Source organism: Muscardinus avellanarius (assembly GCF_963383645.1).
Source record: "Muscardinus avellanarius genome assembly, chromosome: 18".
Taxonomy (NCBI): domain Eukaryota; kingdom Metazoa; phylum Chordata; class Mammalia; order Rodentia; family Gliridae; genus Muscardinus; species Muscardinus avellanarius.
In genome coordinates, this window is record NC_137804.1 from 35247305 (window position 1) to 35268457 (window position 21153).

Consider the following 21153-nt stretch of genomic DNA (forward strand, 5'->3'; position numbering starts at 1 on the left):
TCAAGAATATACGAATAATAGCAAATGCTGGCAGGGTGTGGGGGGAAAGGAACACTGTACAGTATTGGTGAGATTGAAAATTAATACAACCACTGTGTAGATCAGAATAGAGGTTCCTCAAAAGACTAGGAATGCAGCCACCCTCTGACTCAGCCATTCCATTCCCTGGGGTCTTTCTCAGAGAATTAAAGTCAGAATACTAGAGTAATATGCGTATATCCGTGTTTATAGCAGCACAATTCACAATAGCCAAATTATGGAACCAATCTAAGCTGGTCCATCAACAGATAAATGGATAAAGAAAATTTGGTACATACACATAATTGAATTTTACCCAGCCATAAAGAACAAAATGATGTAATTTGCAGAAAAATGGATGAAACTAGAGAATGTGCTACGTTCGACCAGCCAGTCTCACAAAGGGTCATGTTTTCACTCATATATGGAAGTTAGAGAGGAAAAAAGTAAACAAAAAGGACTTTAGATAAATGAGAAGATAGACAAGTAGAATATCGGATTGGGGAAAGAGAAAAGGAGAATTGAGGAAGGTCATAGTTCAAATAATGAGCTGGGCGTGGTGGCGCATGCTTGTAATCCCAGTGTTTGGGAGGCTGAGACCAGAGGATCGCGGTTCACAGAAAACCTCAGCTACTTAGTGAGGCCCTTAGCAACTCAGTGAGACCCTGTTTCAAAATAAAGAATAAAAAATTGGGCAGGGGGTGTAGCTCAGAGGTCAAATGCCTCTGGGTTCCATCCCAGACCCGAAAAACAAAACAAAAAACATAGTTCAAATAAGGTTGTATCCATATATGAAGGTATCACTACCGATCTCACCACCATGGGTGAGAAGGGGGAAGAGTGGGATGGGTGTGGAGGGAAATGCTCTGCTCTGTGCATGTGTGTTGCACCACTCAGATGTATAATTACAGTACACCCATACAAGCATTTTAAAAAGGCTAAGAGCCAGGGCAGTGAGTAGGGCCACCTGAGAAGTCAGCAGGGAAAAGGTGTGGGTCCTTCCAGGGAGTCTCCCCAGCCCATGACCCTTCTTGAGATTCTCTCCTGTCACCTCATGGGTGATGACAAACCCCTCTCACTGGCCCCTCAGAGCCACTCTCCATCCTGCCAGCCACTCTCCATCCCAGAAGAGTGACTGGCATAGGGATAGCAATGACTCCTGGACCCTGTGGCTTCTAGTTGGGTTTGACAATTGAGTGTAGCAGAAGGAGAAGGAGGGAGGAAAATATAGGAGGACTGCTTTCAAACCAACCATCGCAGCTCTTTCTAGCACTTGCTAACCAACCATCGCAGCTCTTTCTAGCACTTGCCTCTCGACTTGGCCTCTCCCTTCCGGTTTTGAAACTGCCCCCACTGCTTGTCTGCTTAGGCCTAGAGTTGCTAACTAACTACTCACTCTGCTGCATGACCTGGGGTTCTATACCATTTGTTACAATTTGTCTCTTGAACGTCCCCCAAAGGCTCATGTGTTAAAGGCTTTATCCCAGACTGGGAGCTGCTGGGAAATGGAGACACTTTTCTTTTTATAAGAATTTATTGGTTCCGGGAAGATGGCGACGGAGGAAAGCGGCACTTACAAGTCCCGATAACAATAGAACTCTATTACCACAAAACCAGTGCCTTTCAGAGCCAGAAAACACCACCAGCAAAGAAATAAAAATGGTAAATACAAGGGACAGAGAAAAAGGGCTGGAAAAACAAGACACCAGAAAAAAAAACAGCCCGAAGTGCCACGCCCGCCGAGGCGCGGAGCGGCTGGAGCAGCCGGAGAGGCCAGAGCCGCAGTGCGGGGCAGTCATAGCCACGGCGCAAAGCGGCCGGAACGGCCAGAGCAGCCAGAGCCGCAGCGCGAATTGGCCGGAGCAGCGGCGCAGAGTGGCTGGAGCAGACCGAGCCGAGTGGCCAGAGCAGCTGGAGCGGAACGGCCAGAACAGCCGGAGCAGCCAGAGCCCCGTCGCGGAACAGCCGGAGCGGCCAGACTCACGGTGCAGAGCAGCTGGAGCCGCAGTGCAGAGCGGCCGGAACCGTGGTGCGGAGCAGCCAGAGCCGCGGCGCAGAGCGGCCGGAGCGGTGCGGCCTACATCTCCCCTAGCAGCACCAGGCTCCAGAGAGGAGGGAGACTCAAAACAGAGCTCAAATCCAGAGAGGAGGTACTCTGGCCTCGCGGCCTAGGATGCAGAAGCAGCATCTTACTGCTGGCGGCAGCGGCAAGTTCACCGGACGGCCCTAGACCAATCCACTCAACCAGCCATCAAGCGCCTGAGAGGAGGGGTGGACAGCGAGCCGAGGTGAGCAGGTGCTGAACAGCCAGGCGGCAGTCAGCAGTTTTGTTGGCGCAGGGAACATCTAAAGCCCCCAAGGGCCAGGCACAGCACAACTGGCAAGGATTCAGAGCGGAGCTCAAAACCAGAGAAGAAATACGCCGCATCACAGCCGAGGGCATGGCAGTGGCGCCATATTGCCAGTGGCGGCAGCAGCGAATCCGACGAGTTCACTACAGCTCCATCAGCGCACTCAACAACCGTGAGTCAAATTGCGGCCCCTAGGGGAGAAATCCCAGTACTGCACTCCCAGGGACTTGCGCAGATAGTCTCCCTGGGTCGGAGATTTTAGCAGTGCAGCCCAGTGGGGGAGTGGCAGTGGCAGAGATATCAAACCATAGTCACAACTTTGTGATACAACCCAGTAAAGGAGTAGTGGTGACTGAGATACCACAGACTCGAGATCCAGAGCACCTTAAGTGAACTCGTAGTGACTCAGGGAAGAACCCAGAGAAGGCACAAACTTCCAAAATCATGGGAAAGAGAAATAACAATGGAGCAGTGAATGCCAACAACACCACAACATCAGAATCTGATAACACAGAAATCCAAAGATCTCTAGAAGATCAAATTAGGAAAATAACTTTAGAAATAATAGAGGACTTTCGAAAAGAATTTAGAGAGAGTCAAAAAGAGATAAAGGATGCAATTAATGAAGTAAAGGCCTCAATTCAAAGTATAAACAACAGATTAGACCACATGGAGAATAGAATCTCGCTTCTTGAAGATGATCATTCAAAAAATGAACGCATAGTTTCTAATTTAGAAAAAAAAACCTGACAGCAGGAATCTGACATTGAAGAAATATGGGCCCATTTTAAGAGACCTAACCTAAGAATAATTGGAATAGAGGAGGGAAAAGAAGGTGAAACCAAAGGGATCGACAATCTCTTCAAGGAAGTAATAGCAGAAAATTTTCCAGACATAGAGCAAGAGGTCGATACACAGGTCCAGGAAACTTATAGAACTCCCTTTAGACAGGATCGGAGAAGAGGATCCCCACGCCACATAATTGTCAAAATGACCAATGTGGAAGCCAAGCAGAGAATCTTAAAGGCAACAAAAACAAAGGGCCAAGTGACATTCAGAGGCAAACCAAATAGAATAACTCCACACTTCCCAAATCAAGTCATGAGAGCCAGAAGGGCTTGGAGTAACATATTCCAAACTCTGAAAGAAAACAACTTCCAGCCAAAAATTTCCTACCCAGCAAAACTTTCTATCAAGTTAGATGGAGAAATAAGAAGCTTCTATGACAAACAGAAACTGAAGGAATTTATGTCTTCAAAACCAGCGCTAGAGAAAATACTCAAAGAGATTAACTACAAAGAAGAAATAGGTAACACACACCAGAACCAGAGAAACAAGATTTTCCATCCAACAGACGACTAAGATTGGTTATCTGTGGAGATTCATTATTTATGTTAGTCTTTTACCTATCTCTAAATTGTATTGTTTGCTTTTATTGTTGCTAATTTTTAGGATTTCTAGTTGGAATATTAATATACCTTCAGATATAGCATTTGGAAATATTTTATCCCATTCTATCAGTAACTTTCAACTCTGTTACACGCCAGAACCAAAGAAAAAAGAATTCCCATCCAGCAGACAACTAACCAAAGAAGAATAAACAGTATCTCAAACAGAAATAAGATCTTAACATGTTGGGAATTAAAAATTATCTCTCTATAATCACACTGAATGTAAAGGGCCTCAACTCCCCAATAAAAAGACATAACGTGGCAAAATGGATTAAAAGCCAGAATCCATCCATCTGCTGCTTACAAGAAACACACCTTACAAGTAAAGATAGGAACAAACTCAAGGTAAAGGGCTGGAGCAAGGTAATCCATGCTAATGGTACTTGAAGACAAGCAGGAGTAGCAACTATGATATCAGACAAGTTAGATTTCAAACCCAAACTTATTAGAAGAGACAAAGAAGGTCACATTTTACTGGTAAAAGGAATAGCCCAGCAAGAGGAAATAACAATAATCAACATCTATGCCCCAAACATAGGGGCAGCTACTTTCATAAATCAAACTCTTTGTGACATGAAGTCACACATAAATCCCAACACAATAATACTGGGAGACTTCAACACACCTCTCACAATACAATAGACCGATCTTCCAGACAAAGGGTCAGTAAAGATGTCTCAGAACTAAAGAACACCATTAACCAAATGGACCTGTTTGACACATATAGAATATTTCACCCAACTACAGCAGAGTTTACATTTTTCTCAGCTGCTCACGGAACCTTCTCCAAAATAGATCACATCCTGGGACACAAAATGAGCACTAGCAAATTTAAAAAATGTTACATACTTCCCTGTGTCATTTCAGACCATAATGGAATGAAACTAGAAATCAACTATAAGAAGACCCAGAGAAAACAAAATAAACATGTGGAGACTAAACACCACACTTCTGAATGAAGAATGGGTCATAGAAGATGTAAGAGGTGAAATCAAGAAATTTCTAGAAACAAATGAAAATAAAGAAACAACATATCAAAACCTCTGGGACACTTTGAAGGCAGTATTAAGAGGAAAATTTACAGCACTGAGTGCTCACATAAGAAAAACAGAAAATCTTCAAATAAATAGCCTTATGACACACCTCAAAGCCCTTGAAAAGCAGGAACAATTGAACCCCAAAGCCAGCAGAAGACGGGAAATTATTAAAATTAGAGCAGAAATTAACGAAATAGAGAATAAAAAAACAATACAGAAAATCAACAAAACCAAAAGCTGGTTTCTTGAAAAAATTAACAAGATTTATAAACCACTAGCCAACCTAACTAAAAAAAAGAGAGAACCCAAATTATGAAGATAAGGGATGAAAAAGGAGACATTACTACTGACAGCGTAGAAATCCAGAGGATTATCAGAAACTACTTTGAAAAACTATACTCCAACAAATTGGAAAATCTGGAGGAAATCGACAACTTCCTAGATAAATACAACCTTCCTAAACTGAGTCAAGAAGATATAGAACACTTAAACCAAGCAATAACAATCAAAGAGATTGAAACAGCAATAAAGAGCTTACCATCAAAGAAAAGCCCAGGACCAGATGGTTTCCCAAGTGAATTCTATAAAACCTTTCTAGAAGAACTAATCCCAATACTATTCAAACTATTTTGGGAAATAGAAAAAACCGGGACTCTCCCAAATACATTCTATGAAGCCAACATCACACTAATACCCAAACCGAATAAAGACAGTTCAAGGAAGGAAAACTACAAGCCTATATCTCTGATGAACTTGGATGCAAAACTATTAAACAAAATACTAGCAACACGCATTCAAAACCACATCAAGAAAATCATTCACCATGACCAGGTAGGGTTCATCCCAGGGATGCAAGGCTGGTTCAATATACGAAAATCAATCCATGTAATTCATCATATAAACAGAATCAAAGACAAAAACCACATGATCATCTCAATAGATGCTTAAAAAGCATTTGATAAAATTCAACATCCATTTATGATAAAAACACTGCAGAGAATTGGAATAGAAGGAACATATCTCAACATTATTAAGGCAATCTACAATAAGCCCACTGCCAACATCATATTAAATGGGGAAAAACTTCAAGAATTCCCCCTAAAAACTGGAACGAGACAAGGATGTCCACTATCACCACTTCTCTTCAATATAGTACTAGAGACTCTAGCCAGAGCAATAAGGTAAGAAAAGGAAATCAAAGGAGTACAAATAGGAAAAGAAGAACTTAAGCTTTCACTATTTGCAGATGACATGATACTATATTTAGAAAACCCAACAAACTCAACCAAAAGGCTTATAGAACTGATCAACAAATTCAGCAAGGTATCTGGATACAAAATCAATCTTAAAAAATCAGAAGCTTTCCTGTACACCAACCATAAATCCACTGAAAATGAAATTCAGAAAGCACTCCCACTCAGGATCTCCCACAAGAAAATAAAATACCTAGGAATAAACTTGACCAAGGAGGTAAAAGATCTCTACAAAGAAAATTATAAAACACTGAAAAAAGAAATCGAAGAAGATCTTAGAAGATGGAAAGACCTTCCATGTTCATGGATTGGCAGAATAAATATCATTAAAATGGCCATCCTCCCAAAAGTGATCTACAGATTTAATGCAATGCCCATTAAACTACCAAGATCATTTCTCTCAGACATAGAAAAATCAGTCCTTAAATTTATCTGGAATAACAAAAAGCCCAAAATAGCCAAGGTAGTTCTCAGCAACAAAAACCACGCAGGAGGAATCACAATACCTGATTTAAACTATACTACAAAGCCATTGTAATAAAAACAGCATGGTACTGGCAAAAGAACAGACTTATAGACCAATGGAGCAGAATAGAAAACCCAGAAACAAGTCCACACACTTTCAGCCAATTGATTTTTGACAAAGGGGCCAAAAACATACACTGGAAAAAAGATAGCCTCTTCAACAAATGGTGTTGGCAAAACTGGTTAACCATATGCAGAAAATTGGATGTTAATCCCACTTTTTCACCCTGTACAAAAGTCAACTCACGATGGATCAAAGACTTGGAAATTAAACCAGAGACCTTGAAGCTCCTTGAAGAGGGCATAGGTCCAACACTACAACACATAGGCACAGACAAACATTTCCTCAACAAGACCCCAAAGGCACAACAAATTAAAAGGAGAATCAATACATGGGATTGCATGAAACTGAAGAGCTTCTGTTCAGCAAAGGAAACTATCAAGAATCTCAATCAAGAGCCAACAGAATGGGAGAAGATTTTTGCCACCTACCCCTCTGATAGAGCACTAATATCTAGAATATACAGAGAACTCAAGAAACTCAACACTAAGAAAACAAAGCATACAATAACAAAATGGGCAAATGAACTAAATAGACACTTCACAAAAGAAGAAATTCAAATGGCCAATAAATGCATGAAAAAATGCTCAACATCATTGGCAATCAGAGAGATGCAAATCAAAACTACCCTGAGATTTCACCTAACTCCAACTAGAATGGCCATCATTCAAAACACAAACAACAACAGATGCTGGCAAGGATGTGGAGAAGTGGGAACTCTAAGACATTGTTGGTGGGATTGCAAATTAGTGCAACCACTTTGGAAAACAGTATGGAGAATCCTCAGAAGAATGGGAACAAATCTACCATTTGATCCAGCAATACCACTGTTGGGTATCTACCCAAAAGACAGGAAGCCAAACTACCAAACTAATGCATGTGTATCTATGTTCATAGCTGCACAATTCACCATGGCCAAACTATGGAACCAGCCAAGATGTCTATCAACAGATGAATGGATTACAAAACTGTGGGATATGTACACAATGGAATTTTACTCAGCCATAAAAAAACTCAATTACATCATTTTCAGGGAAATGGATGGAACTGGAGGACATTATGCTAAGTGAGATTAGTCAGACACAAAAAATAAGAAATCAGATGCTTTCCCTAATACGTGAGAGTTAGGGAGAAAAGAGGAGCAAACAAGACAACCTAAAGGAGGAGAAAGGAGGGGGGAAAAGGAAAATCTCTAAAGCTTACAATGTACTTAAACATATTGAAGCCAATCACTAAGCCAAGCAAGGGAGGGAGGGACGAGGAGGGAATGGGGTGGGATTTGGGTAGAGGTTAAATCAGCGATGAGTACATGTTTGTACACACAAGGTTTTTACCCCAATAAGTTGTATGAATATAATGCACCAATAAAAAAAATTTTTTTTAAAGATTTTATTGGTTGCTGGGCGTGGTGGCGCACGCTTGTAATCCCCGCACTTGGGAGGCAGAGACAGGAGGATCGCGCAGGTTCGAAGCCAGCCGAGCGCGCTGGCTTAGGAGACCCTGTTTCCAAATAAAAATGTAAAAATAGGTCTGGGAGTGTAGCCCGGAGGTAGAAGGGCTTCCAGGAACCCCAGTACCACCAAAAAAAAAAAAAAAGAATTTATTGGTGCAATATTTATATACCATAGTAAGATTCAAAGCAATACATTCATATATGCACACAACATCTCTTGGTGTGGCTCCCTTCTAACCCCATCCCACTAACCCACAATTCTCTCTCTTTATACATGTGAGTATAGTTGTTAGTGATTCCTTCATACATGAACAAAATATTATTTGAGATGTTACTTTCCTCAAGCCTCCTTCTTTCCCTCCCCTTCTCCCTCTCTTATCCCCTCCACTGTCCTACTTGTCTCTCTCCTTATTATCATGAAGTACCTTTGGTTTCTTATTTCCATGTTTGGGAGAACAGATATGAACATTGACTTTCTGAGACTGGCTGACTTCACTTAGGATGATATTCTTCAGTTCCATCCATTTTCCTGAAAATGACATAATTTTGTTCTTTTTATGGCTGATTTCTTTATCCATTCATCTGGTGACAAACACCTAGGTTGATTCCATAATTTGGCTGCTTATAAATACTGATATATATTTATCACTACAGTTTTCTAACTTTAATTCTTTGGGGAAAATTCCAAGGAGTAGGCTGACTGGGTCATTTGGTGGTGGTAGTGTTTCCATTTCTAGTCTTTTGAGAATCCTCTATACTGATCTCCATAGTGGTTAGACTAATTACAATCTCACCAACAATACATAAGGGTTTCTATTTCATCCGGGGAACCTTTAAGAGGTGGGGCTTAGTGGGAGGTCTTCAGGTCATTGGGGTGTGCCCTCAAGGGACACTGTAGAATCATGGTCTCTTCCTTGTTTTCTCTTTTGCTTCCCAGCCACAAGGGGAGTGGTTTTCTCTACCACACACTCTCACCATAATGTGCTACCTCCCCACAGGTTCAAACACCAAGGGCCAACCAATTCAGAACTGGAACTTCCAGAACTGTGAGCCTAAATAATCCTTTTTCTTCATAAGTTGATTATCTTAGGTATTTGTAACAGTAATGGAAAGCTGACGAAAGCACCATTTTTTGTGGTTTTTCCTAAACTTTCCCAATAGCTTTAACAATAATAATCCCTTAATTGAAGCTTTCGTGTATTTTTTTTTATAGTACTGGGGATGGAACTCAGGGGCATTCTACCTCTGAGCTACACCCCCAGCCCTATTTATTTTTATTTTGAAATAGGGTCTCACTGAGTTGCAAAGGGCCTCATTAAGTAGCTGAGGCTGTCTGAGAACCGGGATCCTCCTGTCTCAGCCCCCCAAATGCTGGGATTACAAGCGTATGCCGCCACGCCTGGCTCACGTATTTTCATAATTGGATTGCACACTGTAGCTCATGCTGACAGACACACATGTTGTGAGTAGTGACCTCACTGCATTCGTTATTGCTAATTCTCACATTTATCCCATGAGATAGATATTATGACTCCTCAACTGATAGACGAAGGAGCTGAGAGACTCAGAGAGATTGAGTAACCAAGATCCCACAGCCAGTAAGAACCCAGCAGCCCTGGGAAGAGAGGCCTAATTTCTCACTGTATGTACCATTTCTGGCCTCAGCACAACTTCCACTCCTGCCCTCTTGCAGTTTTTCTATACACAACTGCAGGAGCTAATTTATTCTACAGATCTGATAAGGCTTATGTGGGGATACAGTGAAATAATGAGCAAACAGACATTAGTAAAGAACCTTACGAACCCTGGACATTAGCTCATTTGACACGTATGTAGATTTGTGGCCACTTCCAGGATGTGATTCCTCGAGGTTAGAGGATTTGGAGATGTGGGGAGAGTTGCATCTAGGGACCCAGCCCCTGTGCACTCAGCTTACCCATCTTTTTCTCTCGTCTTCCTGATGCTCAGGATGGGTAAGGAGCCCACTCTCTGTTCCCATGGTATTTATTCCACTGGAGCATTATCCCAGGTTAGTATTACCTGCTTTCCTTTTCCTCTCCCACATCCTACTCTATTATAATTATCTATTTATTCTTATATCTCTTAGTGAACTACTAGTTTCCAGAAGGCAAGAGCTATACCTATTATTTCTCTATCCCCATGCCTGACACATACTTGTAAATATGTGTCAAATAAATGTCTATTAAGGAGCTGGACATGGTGGCACACGCTTATAATCCTAGTACTCGGGAGGCTGAGACAGGAGAATCACATGTTTGTGCCCAGTGGCCAGTCTCAACTACTTAGCAAGGCCTCTGCAACTTAGTGAGACCCTGTTTCAAATTAAAGAATTTTAAAAATTAGGGCTGGGGGTGTATGTAGCTCAGAGGTAGAATGCCCCTGGTTTCAATCTTCAGGACCAGAAAAAAAAAAAAAAAACCCTGCTGAAGAGCCCTCCTTTAGGTATTTTCCTGCAAGATCGGCTGTCAGGGACAATAATAAGGGGACCCCTCAACAGGAGGAGGACAGACCGTGACTGCTGAGATCACATCCAAAATCTAAAATTTCTGTGACTCTGGGTAACAGGGTGTAATCATATCAGGAAATGAGTTTCTCACAAGGGTATATATGTCAGCAAATCTTAAACTACCTTAGGTAGCTTTTACTCGCAACGATTAAATAACAAAATATATTGAAAATGCCAAGAACCAGACTTCTCACTGTTGGAGAAAAGACTTTAGTGGACTGATGAATTCAAATAAGGTTTTTAATTTAGTTAATAGGATCCTATCAAGGCTAATTTCTGAATTTCTGAATTCTGATCACTGTGCTGTGGTTATGAAAGATGTTAACATTAGGAGAAGTTGGATAAAGGATAAAGAAAAAATGTATACTATTTTTAAATCTTTCCTGTAAATCTCAAATTAAATCAAAAGGCAACTGTCCAATGTCACATTCTATGTTTTGTTGTTTGTTTGGTTGGTGATAGATTGAACCTCAGGGTATTCTACCTCTGAAACAGGGTCTTGCTAAGTTCCTAAGGGCCTTGCTAAGTTGCTGAAGCTAGCCTTGAACTTGTGAACCTCCTGACTCAGCCTCCAAAGTACTGAGATTATAAGCATGTGCCACTGTGCCCAGCCTGATGTCACGGTCTTTTATTTTATTTATTTATTTATTTATTTTGTGTGTGTGGTACTGGAGGTGGAACCCAGAGGCTTTCTACCTCTGGGCTATACTCCCAGACCCATTTTATACTTTATTTGGAAACAGGGTCTCACTAAGTTGCTGAGAGCCTCACTCAGTAGCTGAGGCTGGCTTCGAACCTGTGCGATCCTCCTGTCTCAGCCTCCCAAGCGCGGGGATTACAAGCGTGCGCCACCACGCCCGGTTCACGGTCTTTTAAAGCCAGACTCAGAGACCCTAACAGAGGAGGAGCTCACTGGAGCACAGTGCATGGTAGCCTGCCGTGTTGTGCAGATCAAAGAAGTTTCGTGTTTGGATACACTCTTGGCAGCCACCGACCATCAAGCTGTTCCTGAAGGACTCCCTTCGGTATTGTCCCTGATAGTGTAAAGCTGTTGCTGGGACATCCCCCAGGAAAGCAGCACCCTGCTGTCCCTAAACAAATTTCCAAGACTGCTGGGAACATTGTTCTCCTTCTATCCATCAAGCAAAAATGTGCCCCTTGTCGATTCTCTGGACCCACACAACCCTTCAGACGCAGGAGGAGAGTCAACAACATCTCCCCTGTGGCTCCTTGCTTTCAAGCAAAACAGCCCCAGCGCCCTTCCACATGAGATAATGATGTCTTAATAGGGGCCTCTTTCCCTCACGCAGCACTTTCTGATTTTTGCTTTTTTCTATCAGCCATAGAATTCTTCACCCAGAGCTCGTCCTGTGGAAGGCAGTGTGTAAAGTGGATGAGGGTAACACCCCACTGGGAGTGGCAGAAGAGGGGCCTAGGGACTACCTGACCATCCCACTCCTCCCTCTCCTAAGAGTCACAGAAATTTTAGATTTTGGATGTGATCTCAGCAGTCACAGCCTGTGCCCTTAACCACTGTGCTCTCCTGCCGCTGAGGGGTGGAAACCCAGGACTGTGGAAGGCTTCCACCTCGAATCCTCACCTGCACACTGGTCACCTGGCAGCCTGGATACTCGCCCAGAGAAAGTTCACTAGGAGATCCACTTTAGACAGCCTGTCCCTGAGAATGAACCTCTCCATAAAGGACACACATCCCTTCCCTGAGATACACCTGAGGTGTATCTGTCCAGCAGAGCAGAAGTTTGAACTGGGCTGGAGCTCCACTAGGCCTGTGACCTACGTCTGTTTTTTTCCTCCGTGCACATGCGTGTAGCCTCTGGAAGCAGCCTTTCTTCTGCAAGAGCGGCCTGGTGCTTGCTGTCTGTTGTGACTGCCTGTCCATCATCCGTCCATTCATTGAAAACACCCGTTTCCTTCGAAGGAACACCTCTGCAGACCCCACTAACCCAGCTCTGCCCCGGAGCAACACCTGGCTGAGCCTGATAGTCAACACCGTTCCAGTGCCACGTGATCCAGGCCACACACATCAGACTCGTCAGAAAGCACTGGAGAACACGTCTCTCCTCTCCCTGGGGCTCGCTAGACGAGCAGCTGTAAAGCTAGCAGCCACCTTGTCCAGAAGGGAACCCTCCATGCACTGAAATTGAGAGAAAGGAGGCAAATCAAGAGACAAGCAGCAGAAAACATCACTTGAGCCATTTCACACGGCTGGTCCCCGAGCTGCTGTTAGCCAGACCTTGGTCTCTGCTTCTCCTTCCTCCTCCCAGAGTATCGCTGAAATAAAATTGGCATACTTAGAACTCAGCTTGTTAAGTTTTGACATATGAATATACTCACGAATCAATCCCCACAATGGGAGCACACGGGGCGCCCTCCAAGCTTCCTGAGCCCTTTGAGTCCAGTCCTGTCCCTCGGCAGTCCACCTCCTGTCCCCAAGCAATTGTCAGCTTGCTTTCTATCACTAGAGATTAACTTATGTTTACTAAAAAAAATTTTTTTAGGTACTGGGGATTGAACCTAGAGGCATTTTATCTCCAAAGTACACCCCCAGCCCTATTTTGTATTCTTTTCTTTTTCTTTCTTTCTTTTTTTTTCTTTCTTTTCTTTTCTTTTTTTTTTTTTTTTTTTTTTTTTTTTGTGTGTGTGTGTGTGTGTGTACTACTGGGAATGGAATCCAGGAGCATTCGACCTGCGAGCTACACCCCTAGCCCTATTTTTTATTCTTTATTTTGAAACAGGGTCTCACTGAGTTGCAAAGGGCCTCACTACGTAGCTGAGGCTGTCCACGAACTGGGATCCTCCTGTCTCAGCCTCCCGAATGCTAGGATTACAAATGTGCGACACCACGCCTGGCTGTATTATTTTGAAAGAGGGTCTCACTAAATTGCAGAGGACCTCACTAAGTAGCTGAGGTTGACTGCAAACCTGCGATCCTCCTGTCTCAGCCTCCCAAGTACTGGGATTACAAGCATCCATCTGCCACCACATCTGGCTCCTATTTTACTTTTTATTTTGAAACAGGGCTTCACTAAGTTGCTGAGGGCCTCGCTAGGTTACCGAGGCTGGTCTCAAGCCTGTGATCTTCCTGTCTCAGCATCTCTTAAACTTTCAAAAAACTGCCAAACCTTTCCCAAAGTGTCTGGACCATTTTACATCCCCACCAGCAGCGTATGAGTCCCAGGTGTTTCCCACACATGCCAGCCAGCCTCGGGATAGCGTCTTCCTGGGCTGAGCCATGCTCATGGTGTGATGGCTCTTACTCATGGTTTGAATGTGTATTTCCCTAAAAATAATTATGTCAAGCATCTTTCCTGTGCGTATCTGCCATCCACACATCTTCTCTGGTGAAGTATCTGTCCAGACTTTTTGCTCATTTTTATAATGGGCTGTTTATTTTCTTACTACTGTATTTTAAGTACGCTTTATATGCTTCAACTATAAATGTCTTAGATAAGTGATATGTAGCATATTCTTCCAGTCTGTGTTTTAACCTTCCATATCAGTATTTTTGTTGTTTTGTTCTGTTTTTGTTTTCTTGATTGAACCTAGGGGCACTCCACCTCTAAGCTACACCTTCAGCACCATTTAATTTTTTTTTTTTTTTTGAAACAGGGTCTCACTAAGTTTCTGAGGCTGGCCACAAATCTGTGATCTTGTCCCAGCCCCTGAAGTACTGAGATTATAGACCTGTGCTACCACATCCAGCTCAGAACAGTATCTTTTAAAAAGCAGGAGTTTGGGGTTTTGATAAAATCTAACATATTAATTTTATAATGGATTGTGCTTTTGGAGTCCTATCTCAGATAATTTTGTCTAACTCAAGGTCACAAAGACTTTCTACTATTCTGTTATATTAGATATTTTCTAATTTTTGGTTTTACATTTAGGTCGATGGTTCGTTTTTAGCTAATTTTTATACATGGCACAAGTTATGGGTTGAAATTTTTTCTCTTGCACGTGAATATACAATTTTTACAGCACCATTTGTTGGGAAGACTATTCACTAAATTGTCTTTGTCAGAAACCTGTTAACTAAATACACGGTCTGTTTCTGGAATCTGTCCTTGGTTCCATTGATCTATTTGATTCTTTTGGTGTTGTAACCAAGCAATTGTGGTTACTGTGGCTCTAAAATAATTCAGATATCCCAACAAAATTGAGTTCTTCAGTCCATGAAAGAGTGTGTCTCCCCACTAACTTATCTCCTTAAACTTCTCTTGGCAATATTTTGTAATTCTCAGTTTATAAGTCTTAAAAGTGATTGGTTTTTTGTTTTTTTTTTTTTTGCCAAATTCTTCCCTGAGTGATCAGATTTTTTAATGTTGTTAGAAATCATTTTGAATTTTTGTTGTGTATTGCTAGTTGAAATTCTGTTTGTTTCTTTATTTTCTATGTACAGGAAGATTTTATAAAGAAAGCCAGGACATCTCTTACTGTGCTGGCTTGCGTGGTTGTCCTAGGTCAGGAGCCAGCCGGATCCACTAGGCCACAGCTGACAGAAGAGCCAGAGGGGAGGGGCCAGCTCCTCACCCCCCTCCAGGTCAGCGCGGGGTCCCTGGCAGGGATGGCCCCGATTAACCTATTCACACACAGGGTAGAATTAGCACTCACAAATCACAAAAACGATTTGCCCAATTATTCATGCTGTGCTTTTAGATTTTGCAATTTAAAAAAATCTTGTCTATGGCTGTGGAGGAGGGCAAGACAAAAAGAATTTTGCATTAAAAGTCAAGTTTTTATTTCTGCTGGCATCTCAAAATCCAACCATATGGTTTTAGAGGCCAGAGTGTTACAAATCCACCTACCACAGGAAAGGCTCGATTTCTGGAAGACCATATGACTAATGATGAGTCCCAGCCTTTCGATTTATACTTTGGCCTGTCACCAGCTCTGTTTTAACAGATCTGAGGAGCAGGGAAGGTAAAACAGTTCACAGGACCCTAGGAGGAAGTAACCGGGATCTCTGACGAATGCCTGTCTCTGACAAAGAGCACTGGAGTGTGTGTGTGTGTGTGTATGTGTGTGCACGCGCATGTGTGGTACTGGGGTTCCTAGAAGCCCTTCTGTCTCCGGGCTACACTCCCAGACCTATTTTATATATATTTTTTTTAATTTGGAAACAGGGTCTCTTAAGCCAGCACAGCTGGCTTCAAACCTGCGCGATCCTCCTGTCTCTGCATCCCAAGCGCAGGGATTACAAGTGTATGCCACCACGCCCAACAGAGCACTGGAATTTTATGACTCACTATAAAGCACATCTGAAGTCCACAACAAGTTTAAAGGCAGGCATTTAAAAGCCCAGTTTTCTGGGTTAATAATGATGTTTTTCATACCACTATCCCTTGATTATTAGTGTGTGTGTGTGTGTGTGTGTGTGTGTGTGTGTGTGTGTGTGTTACTGTGGAGGAAACCCAGGGGCATTGTACCTCCAAGCTACACCCTCAGCCCTATTTTTTATTCTTTTTTTTTTTTTTTTTTGCGGGTCTGGGGATGGAACCCAAGGACATTCTACCTCTGAGCTACACCCCCTGCCCTATTTTTTATTCTTTATTTTGAAACAGGGTCTCACTGAGTTGCAGAGGGCCTCACTAAGTAGCTGAAGCTGTCCACAAACTGTGATCCTCCGGTCTCAGCCTCCCGAATGCTGGGATTACAAGCATGCGCCACCGTACTCGGCTTAGTCTTTTTATTTTTTTGAAACAGGGTCTCACTGAGTTGCAAAGGGCATCGCTAAGTAGCTGAGGCTGTCCTGAAAGCATGATTCCCCAGTCTCAGCCTCCTGAATGCTGGGATTCCAAGCGTGCACCATCATGCCCGGACCTCCCTTGATTTTTCTAAAATATCTTTCATTCATTCCATCCATCCATCCATCCATTCATTCAACAGATACCTATGAGGAACTATTTCATGCCTTGATGCTTGGGTGACAGTGGAGATGACAGGGACTACCAAAATGTGTAGTACAGGATTCCCACAAGCCAGTACAGCAGAAATAAGATTCCAAGTGAGGTATTGTGCACTATGATTTGTAACCTGTAAGGCTGTAAGACCCCAATGAAAAATTATAAAGCCCCTAGCAACTAGCCAAATGCATGGCAAGTAGTTCCTCATTTCTGTTAAAGTGCAGATTTGAGAAATCTTTCTGCTATGGGTTAAAAGTGCAAGCTTAGGACATATTTCTGCTGCAGTTTGAAAAGTACAAGCTTAGGAAACATCATGATTAAGGGTACAGTGATAAAAAATGTGTGACCCCCCAGGTCAGTGTGACCCCCAGGTCAGCCCGCCTTGTTCCAGAAATCTGCTGACTACAAGATGGACACACCTAGCATCTTGTCCAACGTTTGACCCCAGATTGTGCTTTTCAAATGGTTTTGTAATTTTCCTTTGACGTATGTAATCCAGCCCAATCTCCTCCCCAGCTTGTGGTTTTTCCCTTTAAATATTTCCAGCCCCTAGCGCTCGGGGTGGATCTCAGCTCCTGTGTGAGTCATGAGACGACCCCAGTGCGCACTGGCTCCTTAATAAAACCTTTTGCTCATTGCATCAAGGAAAGTCTCTCGTGGGTACTTGGCATCGCTAATCCCAAGGCTTGAGGGTCTCCCCTCTGCGGGGGTCTTTCAAGGCTTTTGCGATGGCATAACTCAGAGGAGGGGACAAACTATAGAGACTTAAGAATGGCCTTCCATAGGATAAACAGGCATTCAATGTGCAGGGTTACAGAGGTGCCTTCCTGGGCAAAAGGACAGAGAAAGGAGGCTCTTTGGGGCCTGCACTCTTCTCCAAAGAGTTTACTGTAGCTGGGCATGGTGGCACATGCCTACAATCCCAGTACCTGGGAAGCTGAGACAGGAGGATCACAAGTTTGAACCAGCCCCAGCAATTCAGTGAGGCTTGCATCAACTTAGTGAGACTGTGTTTCCAAATTTAAAAAAATAATAAATATGGCTGAGTATAGGTCAGAGGTAGAATGTCCCGAGGTTCAGCCCCAGCAGCCACCCCAAAAAAGAGGTTAGTGTATTAGTAAAAGGGAAATGGAAGAAGACTATTTGATAGAGGAGTGTGGCCTATTATATTTTCCAAAGACAGCCACATCCTCCATTAAGAGATGAATAGAATCTGACATTTGTGACTTCAGCTAAAAGTGTATTGCAGGCATAACACTTCTTTCTAAGTCCTTTTTCTGTTGCTATAACAGAATCCCTCTGGGAGGGTAATTTATAGAGAATATGGGATTTCTAAGTGTTTTGTGTTTCTTTTACATTTACTTTATGCTGAATTTATTTCCATGCCACAAATTTTTGTTTCTTCAGTTTCTTCTGAAATATCTTTTGCTTATGTGCAACATCTCCTCTGGTTTAGGAACAATCTGTTCCTTTCAGGTACAGATCAGTCAGAGGGCTTGGGAGCCCATCCACAGTTGGCCTGACTGAATTCCACAAGTGTGAAGGCTAATCTTGGGTGGTCTGTTTGTCTGTTCAGTGATCAGGGTGTTACATCTAAACCCTTAAGCTCACCTTTACTCTTTGCATTTTTAAGTATGTGCAGCAAAATCCCAGCATTCTTTCTGGGCCACCAACCCTGTGTCCAGCCCCACTGCTTGCCCTCGGCACACCACCAGTTCCACCACTGTAGTGCTGGAATGGCACACCTTGCTTCTTTAAAGTGACGTCTTTCAGATATTTGGTAGCTTTTTAAATATGCATATCCCTCATCATCTGGGCAGTTTTGTGGATGTTCTTAAAATTAACATGAAGGTTTGAACCTCTGGATTTGTATGATTGGGGGGGGGTGTTCTAGGGCAAAAGAACAGTAAACCATTTCATACATCATCTCAAGCTGCTTACAGGAAGAATAAGAACAGGCATTTCTTTTGGTTGCTGGTTCCAGAGGCAGAAAGCTCTAGCTCAGGGGCTGCATCATGCCAGAGCCTTGTGCTGTATCATTACCGGTGGAGAAGCAGAAGGCCAGGTCACCACAGGAACAGGCATGGGCAGAAGAGACGCTGCTAGGGGCAACCTCACTTCATAACAACCCACTCTCATGTCAATGGGTCCAATCCTGACAGACAGACACCCACCCCTCTTACCCATCACCACCTCCAGATCTCACCTCCCAACACTGCCACAACACTCTCTATTTTTATTTAGTTAGTTAGTTAGTTATTCATTCATTCATTTATTTTGGTACTGAAGATTGAACCCACAGGCATTCTACCTCTGAGCTACAGCCCCAGCCCTATTTTTTTATATTTTAAAACAGATCTTTTTATTTTGAAACTTAACAGGGTCCCACTAAGTTGCTGAGAGTTTTGCTAAGTTGCTGAGAGTGTTCTTGAACCTACAATCCTCCTGTCTCAGCTTCCCAAATACCAAGATTGCAAGCATGTACTACAAGGCCCAGCTCAATGCCACTACAACAACAATCAACTTTTAACATGACTTTTAAAGGGGACAAACCACATTCAAACCATAGCAACATCTTGCAAGTTAAGTCATGAATTCTGATTCTGCCCTTCTAAGCATAGCACTCAGACAGGAGCCCTGAGCTACTCGCTTAGCATTCCCACTGCCCTGAGGGCGCCATGTTGTGAGGAAAGACAACCTGACCCGGGCAGAGAGCACACAGAGGAGCCCTGAGAGAGGAATGCCCGGCTAGCGCCCCTGCTCCAGCTCTTGGCCCTGCTGATTGCAAATGCATGAGAGACCCCAACCCAGAACTGCCTACTGGGTCCTTCCCAAATTACGGACCCCTGAGACATGAACAATAAAACAGCCCCTGTTGCTTAAGTCACTAAGTATCAGGGTGCTTTGTAACCTAGCATTAGATAACCAGGTAAGGAAATAAGAAGTGACTTGGTGGCCTGGCATGGTGGCGCATACTTGTAATCCCAGAATCGGGAGGTGGAGACCGGAGGATCTTGGTTCACAGACAACCTCAGCTATTTAATGAGGTCATTTGCAACTCAGTGAGACCCTAAAAATAGGGCTTGTGTTGCAGCTCAGAGGGAAAGTGCCCCTGGGTTCCATCCCCAGTACTGCAAAAATAAACAAAAAGTGATTTGGCCATTTTTATTTTATGTCAGATTTGGATTTGGTAGAACTAGTTCAACAAGGACTAAATAGGATCCAGAAATGGGCCTGACCCCATAGTGCAAGAGGTAGTCAGGTAAACCCAAGGCCAAGGCAGAACCCAGGAGAGGAGGCAAGGGCAGGATAGACAGTAGACCTGCAAATCCTGGAGGAGAAGACAGAACCAACCCTGACACAGGCTGCTAACCCAAGACTCAAAGCAGGCCTCATACCCGAGGACAAAGCAGAAACCTAGCTGCTCAACTTGGTGACAGAGAATAAGCAGGAAGCAAAACTTGGAGCCAGGCAGGCGAGGAGGCGCACGCTTGTAATCCCAGCATTTGGGAGGCGGAGACGCGAGGATCATGGTTTGCGGACAGCCTCAGCCACTTAGTGAGGCCCTCTGAAACTCAGTGAGACCCTGTTTCAAAATAAAGAATAAAAAATAGGGCTGGGGGTGTAGCTTGGAGGTAGAATGCCCCTGGGTTCTATCCCCAGTACCACAAAAAAAAACAAAACAGAAGCAAAACTTGAACACACAGGAACAAGAAGGGTGATTAACACTGAGTTGTGAAGCATTGACAAGAGTGTTTCTCTCAACTGAAGAGCCCAGAATGTTCTCAGAGCCTGGAGTGGAGACCAGTCCCAGGCAGACTGTTTTGTTCTCTGCCATCCCTATAACTACCTACCCTCCACATGCCCTCCAGCAAAAGGAGAAGAGACCACATAGCCAGCTAAAAGAAAGGAAGAGAGTGAAGAGGTCATGGATGGTCGCCCAGAACAGTTCCTATCCAATGAGTCCGCTGGATATATATCCTATTTAATGAGTGACTGTGGATGGTCACCCCATACCACTAAAAAACTAACTTAGGGACACAATCCTAATTTGACATCATGCATCAAAACATGCTTGAAATATTTTTAAAAGAGAATAAGCAGGCATAGTGGCACACACCTATAGCACTAGTTATCTGGAATACTGAGATAGGAAGATCGCAGGTTCAAAGCCAACCTCAGCAACTTAGTGACACTCTCAGCCACTTAACAAGATAATGTTTCAAAGTAAAAAAATAAACAGAGCTGGGAGTATAGCTCAAAGGTAGAACAACCCTGAATTCAATCCCTAGTACAAAAAAAATCATAACAACATACAAATACATAATAGAAGATAATTATCCAACAATGTTTACAATATCTATATCCACACCAATACCAATATAATATTCTCTAATTCAGCTAATCTAACTATATGCAGGGTGTGTGTGTGTGTGTGTGTGTGTGTGTGTGTACACTAGGGATTAAGCTCTGGGACGTTCTACGTTTATTCCCAGCCCTATTTTATTTTTTATTTTGAAACAGCATCAGGGTCTCAATAACGTGCTGAGGAATCC